The 10,906-nt window shown below is 41.1% G+C and overlaps 1 pseudogene; it reads right to left on the bottom strand.

Annotated features, from left to right (window-relative positions):
- Positions 1-6,574: 6,574 nt before the first annotated feature.
- On the bottom strand, positions 6,575-9,563 carry LOC149455907 (cyclin-O protein A-like; annotated as a pseudogene).
- Between the last annotated feature and the right edge of the window lie 1,343 nt (positions 9,564-10,906).

Here is a 10,906-nt window from a genome sequence, read left to right as displayed (position 1 = left end):
TCTTAATAGAATCAGACAGGTAAGAGTAAGCCCTAAAGGGAACCTGTCTTTAGAGAAATATAAAGTCTTCCGCTGTTGACCTTCTATTGAGTTTGCTAGTTGCCCGACTTACTTTAGCTTCAAAACTGTCTCTGGCCTGGAACAAGTATGCAGACTGTGAAATTCTGATAAGAGAGAGAACTCCTATTCTGTATAGAGTACTTCTTCCACCCTGCACTCCAGAGCCGGGGAGAGCATCTCCGTCAGTGGCGGGAACCAGAGCTTCTTCCCTTGGTTAGGATTTGCGGGGATTCTATTTAGCAACCAGAAGGCAGAGAGACACCTCCCGAATCCCGCAGCACTCAGAAACCAGAGACAAGGATTACACTGCCTGCAGAGCTCCAGCAAGTGCAACTGCTCAGAGCACCATCTTGGATATGCCCTCCCCCCCCCCATCTGTATACTTATTTGGGGTCAGTGACTTAGAAAGGGAATAATCATTGGTTCAATGTGACAGCCAGGGAACTAGCATTTTTAGGAAAAGTCAGTACAGGCAGCCTCCATACACCCACATTACAGGTTATTATTAATATATCCCATGCAACTTTTCTCAATGTGCCTTTTTCCTACAGTTCTTTGAGACATGCACCAAGATCATCAAGGATCCAGCCGGCTCAGATCTCATAGTCTGCAGACACAAGGCTACTGGCATGCGGACTTGTAGTTAAAGGGTATGCGAGCCCTAACAATTAATTATTTTAATGGCTCCCTTCTGGTCTGTTATATGCATCATTTAAAACATTGTATCTGGTCAATAAGTGCATAAGTGCAAATGTTGATCCTGCCAGAAATCCCAGTGAGATCCCTTATGTAGAAATCTGACAACATAGAGTCTCTGCTTCACTTAAATCCTAAACTACATATAAACTACAGAACACCCCCACTTATGGAGATTAGGACTGGGGGAAGAGTTTTGTAGTGCAGTAGTGGAGAATTGGCCAAGGCTGGGATTTCAGTGCAGCATTGCCAGCTAACTGTATGAAGTTTGGAGCACACTGGAAGTCTGGCCGGGTATTTTTTTTTTTTACGTGCAGCATTTTTAGAACTGAACTCTAGAGAGAACTCCAGTTAGACATAATAGACATCAAATATTGAGGCTTTGTAATGAACAGGGTTTTCTTCCATTAAAAAAACGGATGTTAACGGATGCGGAGATTAACAGATGTAAACAGATGATCATCCATTTACATCCGCTAGTCCATAGAAATACATGGGTGTTCGTTTTTCATCCATAAATGGACAGATGAAAACCGGAGAAACTGAACACCCGTGTGAAAGCGGCCTAAGTCTGGATTTATACTGTTACATCTTGCCTTGCATTTACAGTATGGGTGTTGCATTAGGACAGCTGGTTTTGGTGCCACTCTCATTCTTCTGTCTTAAGATACAGTAGAATTCTGGGATTGATCTAACTAATCTTAAAACTGCTCCTACCCCTCTTCTAACACCTATACTAACTACCGTGTAAAAGAAAGATGCATATACTTACCTATTGTTGGGCTGCTCTGGTCCGGTCACTTGAGTCAGCCAATGCTAGCTACAGGGGAGAAGAGAGAGCACTCCAACAAATGGCTGGAATACGGGAGCAGTGATGTCACCCATAGGCTTATAATGGACCATCTGTTGTCAGCGCTCCCTTCTCTTCCCTACAGCTCCTGCTAGCTGACAGAAAGAAGGTGATCATGGGACTGGACCGGAGCAGATTGAAAATAGGTACAGTAAGTATATGCATCTTTTTTCCACAGAATAGTTGGTAAGTGTTAGGAGGGGAGTGAAAGTAATTTTAAGATTAGTTAGCTAGATACAAGAATTCAATTTTTACATACCCCTCATTGCAAGTTTTCTTTCCAGTTAGCTAGCACATTGTACCTCCTTCTACTATTCAAACATTTAGAAATATTTACTGACTGGATTTTTGCTAGGCCCCGGGTGCAGTTTACACCAAGGAACATATGTTGTGGCATGACTATGTAATATACTTAATCATTGATTTTGGACAGATTTTTTAAAATACATTTTGAAGAATTTTAATTGATTTTGAGGGTTTGGCTTTGCTGATTACGTATATTCTGTTTTAGTTTTTATATTAACTTACAATTTTTCCATTTTATAGCTGTGGTGTGACTTTTTCTTTTAATCTTTTTATTGAAGATTTTTCCAGTCATACAAAGGCCAAGTGTCTAGGACTTCACAAGGGTAGGGCACCCAGCAGAAACATAACATTATAAAACAAAATAACGAAATCATAATTAATGGTGGTGTGTGGCTTATGTAGATCAGACAGAGAATGTAAAATTATGAGAACCTATGAAATACTGTATTTCCACAATACGGATACAATAAGGTCCCACCTTATGATGTATTTAAAATCGTGTGATAGTAGAGACATATTCAGGTGTCATAGTAGGGCAGTAGATGTCATTGACCAGGAGATATAGAACCTGTGGAAGGTTCCTCGATCCAACGCTTCCATAATTTTGTGAATTTTTCTGGACAGCCTCAGTTATTGTAGGTGTCCTGGTAAAAAGGCAAGGAGGAATTCACTAAGTGCTTCCAGAAGTGAATGGAGAGAGGGGAAGATATCCAGTGTAGTGCGATTGATTTTCTAGCATAAAATAACAACAAACCAAGAAGTATCCAGTCAGCATTTGTTGGAGCCAATTCATCTTGGCTTTTTATTTGAAGGTTGTTTTGTGCTGTGGATAAACGTTAAAGAGATCCTGTCACCTTGACCATTTACAAAAATGTCAAAATGCATACGGAAAGTTTGGACGGGAGCGGGCGCTAGATCTAAAGAAGTTCTTCGGTTCTGATAATGTGTAGGACTGCAGGTTTAGCCATGTGGGTATAACAGGCTGCTTCTAAATCAGGGTTACCCCGTTACCCATTGAGGGCCCTTGGGTGAAAAATTGAAAAAAAAGCTGTAAACAGAGGAATCAACAAGATGGTTTGACAAAAACACATGTTCATGGGAGTGTAACAGAATCCCCCTTCTGATGAAATGTCTATATCACATGTGTCAAACATAAGGCCCACTGGCCTAATCCGGTCTGCCAGGCTATTTCATATGGCCCTCGCAACTCTCCTGCAGCTGTGGTACCCCACTGGTCTCCACCCCTGCCTTGTCTTAGGAGTTGGCAGTAGAGAGGAGGACAGAACTCCTCCACCAGATCCTGTGCTTCTCCATGAAGCCACAGAGTGGCTTGTCTCTGCCCCTCCCCCCTGTCTCAGCAATCGGCAGCAGAGAGGAGGACAGAGGTCATACTACAGAGTCTACACCTCTCTGTGGTGCAGCCGCAGCACCCCCTTGTCTTCGCCTCCACTGGTCTCAGCATTCAGCTTTGACAGCTGATTCCAGCCCTCCTCTTCTCCACCTCCAGACCCTGCACTTTCTGCTTTTCAGGTCTTCCCCCAGCTTTTTTGCAGCACAAGGTAAGGGGAGGGGGGTGCACTGTAATGTAAGGGAAGGTGGGGAACTCTTGACATCTGATGTAAGGGGGGTGGAGTGCTCTGGACATCTAGTCTTACAGATACAACCCTTTGGTGGCAACCATAATGCTGAAGCAGCTCTCAATGCAATTTAATTTGACACCCCTGGTCTATATAGACTCCACACACTGGATTGCTGTGTTGATATGTCAGTAAATTGAGGCTTTAATAACATAAAAAGAGACTGGCACTTAATGTTGTCCTAGAGCAGCTACACATTACACTGCCGAGTGATTCACTGCCCTGTACATCCCAGCCCTGAAGTGGGGGATGACTACCACCAAAATACGTTGGCTATCAGCTTAAAGTAAAAGTCAATGGTGCCTAACTGCCTTATTGATATGTCCTCTCTGGTGTGTCCTTTCTTCTACATTTCAGAAAAACATTGCATAGAAAGGCACACTGATGCATATTGTATGTATATTGGCAGGCATGTTATGCAGGGAACCAACCCTAAAAGTTTTTAATGATACGATGACAGTATTGAGTGATTATAGGAATGTTTTATAGCTGGAATGGGAATGATTTGTTAGTATCTTTTCTATGACTTTACTGTGTTCTTTCGATTAACATTATCGCTTCACATATCATTGAATTGATCTGAATTCTCTGTAACCGTATGGAGGATATTATTATGATCTGTGCCAGTGGTAAGCCATTTCTTTTCATGTATTTCAGTTTAAAAGTATTGGGGGACATTTCCAAAAACTGGAGCACTCAGAATCTGGTGCAGCTGTGCACGGTAGCCAATCAGCTTCTAACTTCAGCTTGTTCAGTTAAGCTTTGAAAATAAAACCTGGAAGCTGATTGGTTTCTCTGCAGAGCTGCACCAGATTTTGCACTCTCCAGTTTTATGGAGAGCTCATCCCAATCTCCATTATTTAATTGGCATCCTATGTTCAAAGTAAAACTCCAGCTAACATTTTTTTAAATTTGTTTTTGTGTGTTGAAGTGTTCTGACTTCTGATGAGTCATTTATAATATATAATAATATTATAATTTATAAATAAATAAATCTTTATTTAGGGTAAGTAACAAGACATAAAAATGCTGCTTTTGGAGGTGTTTGGCTTCTTTTTTTTCTGCCCACCCTTCATGTTAGCCTATGTAGACATACACACATAGGTGTTTACAGACATATCAGAAGAGGAGCAATATCCCCTTAGTGCATGACCTCTTTCCCTCACCTAATTGAGCAATGTACTGTACGCAGGTGATCAACATATAGAAACATAGAAGAGTGAAAACCAAGTGGTCCATTGAGTCTGCCACTTTTTTGTTTATAACTTTAAGTCTCAGTATACTGTAATGAATGGCACTGCTGAGAGCAGAACTCAGGATCTCCTGTTTTTGATACATGTGCTTTAACCAACTAAGCCACAGTGCCAAATAATGTAGGCTGCCTCCTTGAATAAATGCAACACCCTTGAAAGGTACTAAGAACAAAAATAGTAAAAGTGGGGAGTGTTGTCAGTAATTTAATTTGACGTGAAAATCCCTTCCCACAGATTAGGGCTGATGTTGTCATATTAAACTTTACCAAAAAGAGAGTAGACGTGCTATACAGACACTGCCAAAGGTGTATCCCATAAATATACTAATATTTATTTATATATAAAATGTAGTCATGCAGTCAAAATATATAAAAAAACACACTCACTCTTTCCTAATATATAAAATGACAAAGTTGTTAAGATATCCCATTAGTTCATGACCCCCTTCCCTCACCTAATCGAGTAATTTACATCGATAATCAAAATATAATATACATCACTGAATAGGTGTAATATCCTTAAAGGGTTAGTTTACCCTTTAAAAAAAATTAAATGTGAACTAACGCCCTACAACCTCCCCCCACATTCCACCACGCCCCCTTCCGCCCATACACTTGCCTCCTAGGGTGATTACCTTTCATTGCCCACACAGCCAAGCGCCGGCCTTTGATCGCTCTGACCAGTTGGAACTGTTCTGATTCATCCCAGAAGTACTACAGAAAGGAGGGGAAGAAGAGCAGGGATTTAAAATCCCCAGACCGCTACACCTACTGAGTGAGTACTGACAGCTAATCACTCACAAAGGTAAGTGTAGTGGGAAGGGTGCTGAGTGTTAGTTCAACTTTTCATATATTTTTTACAAGGTTGTAATTTTATATAATGGGTAAAGTTAAGTGTTTTGCTGTTATATTTTGAGCTTGTGACTAAATTTTGTAGTCTGGTCTGGAGTATTCACCTGAGAGATAGTGGCTCCATCAGGATAAAAGGACTCTTTTTCTTCGGTATTGGTCTGGAGTGTTCACCTGAGAGGTACTGGCTCCATCTGGATGAAAGGACTCCTTTTCTTTGGTATTGGTCTGAAGTGTTCACCTGATGTGTACTGGCAGATTCAGGCTGAACGGACTCTTTTTCCTTGGTGTCGGTCTGGAATGTTAACCTGAGAGCTAGTGGCTCCATCAGGATGAAGGGATGCATTTTCCTTGGTATTGGTCTGGAGTATTCATCTAAGAGCTAGTGGCTCCGTCAGAATGAAGGGACTCCTTTTTTTCAGTATTGGTCTGGATTAATTACCTGAGAGCTAGTGGCTCCATCAGGATGAAGGGAATCCTTTTCTTTGGTATTGGTCTGGAGTGTTCACCTGTGGGGTACTGCCACCTTCAGGTTGAAGGGACTCCTTTTCTTTGGTATTGGTCTGGAGTGTTCACCTTAGAGCTAATGGCTTCATCAGGATGAAGGGACTCCTTTTCTTCGGTATTGGTCAGGAGTATTCACCAAAGAGGTACTGGCGCCTTCAGGTTGATACCTTTTCTTTGGTATCAGTCTAGAGTGTTCACCTGAGAGCTATTTGCTCCATCAGGATGAAAGGGCTCCTTTTCTTTGGTATCAGTCTGGAGTGTTAACCTGAGAACTAGTGGCTCCATCAGGATGAAGAGACTCATTTTCTTCATTAGTTTATTAAATTATAGTATTTTTATGGGAATACCCCTTAGGTGGTGTTGTTAGTTTACAATTTCCTCTCTTCGGTGTAGTTTGAAGCCCTGGGCATGAAGCACTCAGTAGTCATATTGATAGAAGGTGTGTTCAAATTCTATGAGGCTGCTGAAGTAGTCAAAGTTGTCTTTGATTAGAGTAAGCGTGTACTCTAGCACCTCTTGCACGCTTTAATTTGGGTATCCGTGTACATCAGCAATGGTGACAGGTTTTTCTGGGTAGAGCACCCATTAAGTAGCTTTGGCACAGCAGATGGCCTGCAATGGTGCTCTAAGATGCTCCAAGAAAAAGTTGGTGGTTGGAGCAGTTATGCGGTACTTGAGTTTCCTCATGATCAATGCTTCCATATTCCACATCAAAGTTTTGTTGTAATACCTGTGACAACTCAAAATTAGCCAATACAATTCTCTGTCATATCTTTTTGCTATTTTCAAGGCAAGTACCAGTGAGGTGACAGTCATGATTTTGTAAGTGCACCTCTCCACCCTGAGCTTAAAGTGATACTAAACCCAGGACCCTGCATTCACTATATCTGGTCTCCCACAGTACACAGAACATGGAAGTGCAATTATTTTAGTAAATATAAACTGCTAAATACCTTTTCTCATCAGCAGTTAGAGCAGTCTTGTGACTTCAGCAAGCACTGGTTAAAGCTTGTAGGAGGAGTTGTCTTTCTGCTCTAGGAGGATATGAAAGTCCTGACCCTCTGTCTGGACAGTGCTGATTGGCCCTGTCTGATCACATGCATTCTCACAAGCAAAAAAAAAAAACACACACCAAACTGAGCATGTGCATGTGACTATGGATTCAGTCTGTATCAGGTGGTCATTTCAACAAGAGGAGGGGCAGAGAAGAAAGGATCAAACAGCCTTTTTACACAATGCAGAGGATTAACCCCTTAGGTTCCACAGTGAGTATAACAAGCATGCGTTACTGAATATACAGATTGATTTTACTGTTGTGGGTTTAGTAACAATTTAAATAGGAGCCAGTCCAGCTAGTTAATGGCCAGGCACAGGGACTTCAACCTCTTTGCTTTGAATGTGATGTTATAAGACTGCGCACCATTTTTCTTCGTTCTTCTTCCAATTCTGTATGACTAAGATAGGGCCTAGGTAGGAACTGGAGTTCAACACTCCTCTTGTAGGTGTAATTTTCATTTCCATACTCCATAAAATACGGCAGGTTTCTTAGACTATGGAGGTTATATGGTGCCACAAGTGGGTTCTTTGAGCAGATAGGTGATTTCTATAGGGAAAGAGAAAATGTTCTACCACTTGCAAGGAAAATCAGTGCTTGTGTTTCTCAAGACGTGTTAATGGGACCATGCCTGGTCTGTAAATGATTCCCAGTGGTAAGTCCTTGTAAGAGCGGAGCTAGTACACTTACCTTTCTGACAGTCTGTATCTTCTACATTCCCAAGCACTGTGACAGAGGGGAATATAGAAGATATGGTCCACCCGAGAGGTGAGTAAAACACCTCTACAGTGTTGGAACAGAGGGAATGTAGGAGATACAGGGTGCCAGAGAGGTGAGTAGAACACCTCTGCTATTACAGGCACTTATCACTAAGAATCCTTAAAATACCTCATGGGGGTTCTTTAAAGAATCTGTCCTGAAGAAAAAAATGGGCTACCATTGCTGAACTCTCTCTGAAAATGCTATCATCCTTGCTGTCTCCTTTGGCTGAAGCACTTTCCGAATAATCATTGCCGTAAGTGGAGTCTGAATTAAATCAGAACTCCTGATCTTTCTACTTGTCCAGAGTTAGTGAATCAGGAACATCAGGACAGCATGACAGTTTGTATTTTAAAATCTTCAGTGGCAGCCTCAATATTTTTCCAATGATAAGCTTTGTTTATATGATCAGATTGTCCATTAGATATCCTTTCACCCTAACTACTTACTGTGTTTCAGGCTAGGTTCACATTTGTGGGCTGATTGCGGGTGCAGGAATCGCACCTGTTCCCGAACTGGCAACTACCCGCAGCCGAATCACACTGCTCTTGAAAGAAGCAAGGGCCTACCATTCATTCTGAATGGTACCCCAACGTATCTCAACCCACAGGGCGTTTATGGGAAACTGCATGGTCAAAAAGACCTTGTGGTTTCCCTGCGGCCATGTTTTTCAAAAGGCGCATGCATCTTTTTCCTGGAATGAATGGGCTGCCGTGCCCAAACAAACACGGCCGCATCACCTGCAATAGTGTAAACCAAGCCTTAATAAATCCTCCTTGTTAACTGTTCATCCTATCAATAGATGTTATTTTTCCATTTCCTTTAATAGGAAGTGAAGTCACAGAGTGAAGTTGTCAGCCTGTGGATTGGTGGAGCATTAGATAGCATTGAATTTTAAATAGACACAAAGACAAACAGATTAAAGCCCAACTCTAGCTAATGCCTTTTAAGCAGTTTCAACAATAGTTTTTTTTTCTTAGGCTTTTGGATAAAAGGTTTAGGCCATTTGAGCTGTAAGCACCCCCAGCAGCATTATATGGTTTGTCCTAAACCTTTAACTGCCCCTTTTGCTAGACAGCTTGGCCTGTTACAGGAAATGGAAAAATAATGGATCAAATATATTTGTATTATGAATTTCTTACTATTATACTGCTCCTTTCCTTGTCCATATCCAGTTGTTCTTCCTCAGGCTTCAGCTTTTTCAAAGTGCGTTTAACAGAGTGGGAACTAGACTGGCTATATGCCCCTCTGTCATCCATCTTTCTTTTGATTGGCTGAGGGAACGCCTCTAGTTCGGATGTAATAGAGGAGGTCTCTGAAGGGGGTGATAGGATGTACACTGTAGGTCTGTGGAGTACTCATCAGAGAGCTGCCAATATCACTGGAATGAAGGTTCTCCTCTGGTTTGTCATTGGTATCAGTTCGCCCAGCAGTAGAGTTTCCTCCACCAGGGACAACAGTCACATCATGGCAATGAGAGACAGAAGACTGATATCTCTGTTGTTTTCCAGCCACTGAGGATTTTGCCTGTGACTTGGGATGGTAATCTGTCTTAAAAATATGTGTGCGTTTTTTTCCACAGCAATTTCCCATTTTTTTTTCAGGAAATCACAAAGAAATCGCAATATAATCAGCTCAACAAGGTGTAGACCTACCAGAGCGATGCTACTCCTTCTCCTCTCACTACTGATCTGATCTCACACACTGCACAGATATATAAATCCTCAGACCCACTGTAATGTCATCACCAACTGCCACTGCTGGATTGTTGCCATGGTGACGGTAAATAAAGTGACCTTTGCTTTCAGATAGACACTACATTTAAAATGTTGTAAGAAAAAATGACTGCAATCAGAAATAAAACTCCAATAGGCTCTGATTGTTTATCTGTAATAACCACATAACACAATATAGCTATCATTTTTAAAAGCCACAGTTCTTTCCCTGACAGCAAATTTGATTTCCTTATGATGTTTCCTTGTCTGTGAATGGCAGATACATGTGCAGTCTATGAACATTTCTTAAATTTTGACAGAGTGGGGAAGAATTAAAAGCCCCATGTGGGTTTTTACTTTGCTGCCTACCATTTGGGAAATGGGGTCACTTGCTGGGGAGGTCACTTGGGCAGAAACTAAGGGAAAACCTCTCTAGTGAGGACATAGACATCAATAAAATCCTGACAAAGGCCAATCCCATTTTATGCAAAAGTAAACTGTTACATATTTATAAATAATAATTAGATTTGTTACGAAAGTGGCACTCATGGTATCTGTGACCCCCCCCCCCCCCCCCCCACACACACACACACACACACACACACACACACACTTTTCTTTCAATTAAAAAAAAAAACCTAAATCTTCAGTAGAACGGAGGGGCCTCATTCTTAACCTGGAAACATTTAATACCAGTTAAAGTGAACCTATGACCAGATCATGCATATAAAATATTTATATATTTTCAATAAGCAGTAAAAGCACTTTGCATTAAGCATTAAAGGGTAACTCCACTTTCGTGGGGAAAAAAAATTAGCTAATAAAAAAAATAATATAGCGTGCACAATTGTGACTCAAGTCATATTGTAATTAAATATTATTACAGATTATCTTTCCTTTTCAATTGCAGCACTGTAATGTTCTGTAAAATGCAATTCAATGTGGCAACCTGGAGGTATTCTGTACACAGAGTGTATAGAGAATGCCCCCAGAAAATGTAATTTCCTGCTTGTGTGTTTGGCTCACTGATTTTCCCAGAAGTCTGCACTAAGATACAAGTCAGATTTTTGACATCCCCGCAATAAAAAAATTAATTTTTGGTAAAATACTCCTTATGGGAAATCATGTCTAAAGAGATGCAGACCCTGCAATTTTCCTCAGTGCCCTGCAGGTGCAGCAGTTGATTGATAATTATAAAACCACTCCCATACAGATTCACTC

The sequence above is a fragment of the Staurois parvus genome, unplaced genomic scaffold (genome assembly GCF_062004578.1).
Source record: "Staurois parvus isolate SC_StPar_1 unplaced genomic scaffold, SC_StPar_1.0 ptg000383l, whole genome shotgun sequence".
NCBI lineage: Eukaryota > Metazoa > Chordata > Amphibia > Anura > Ranidae > Staurois > Staurois parvus.
The sequence above is the reverse complement of the archived record's forward strand: the minus strand, read 5'-3'. Positions and strand labels throughout refer to the sequence as shown.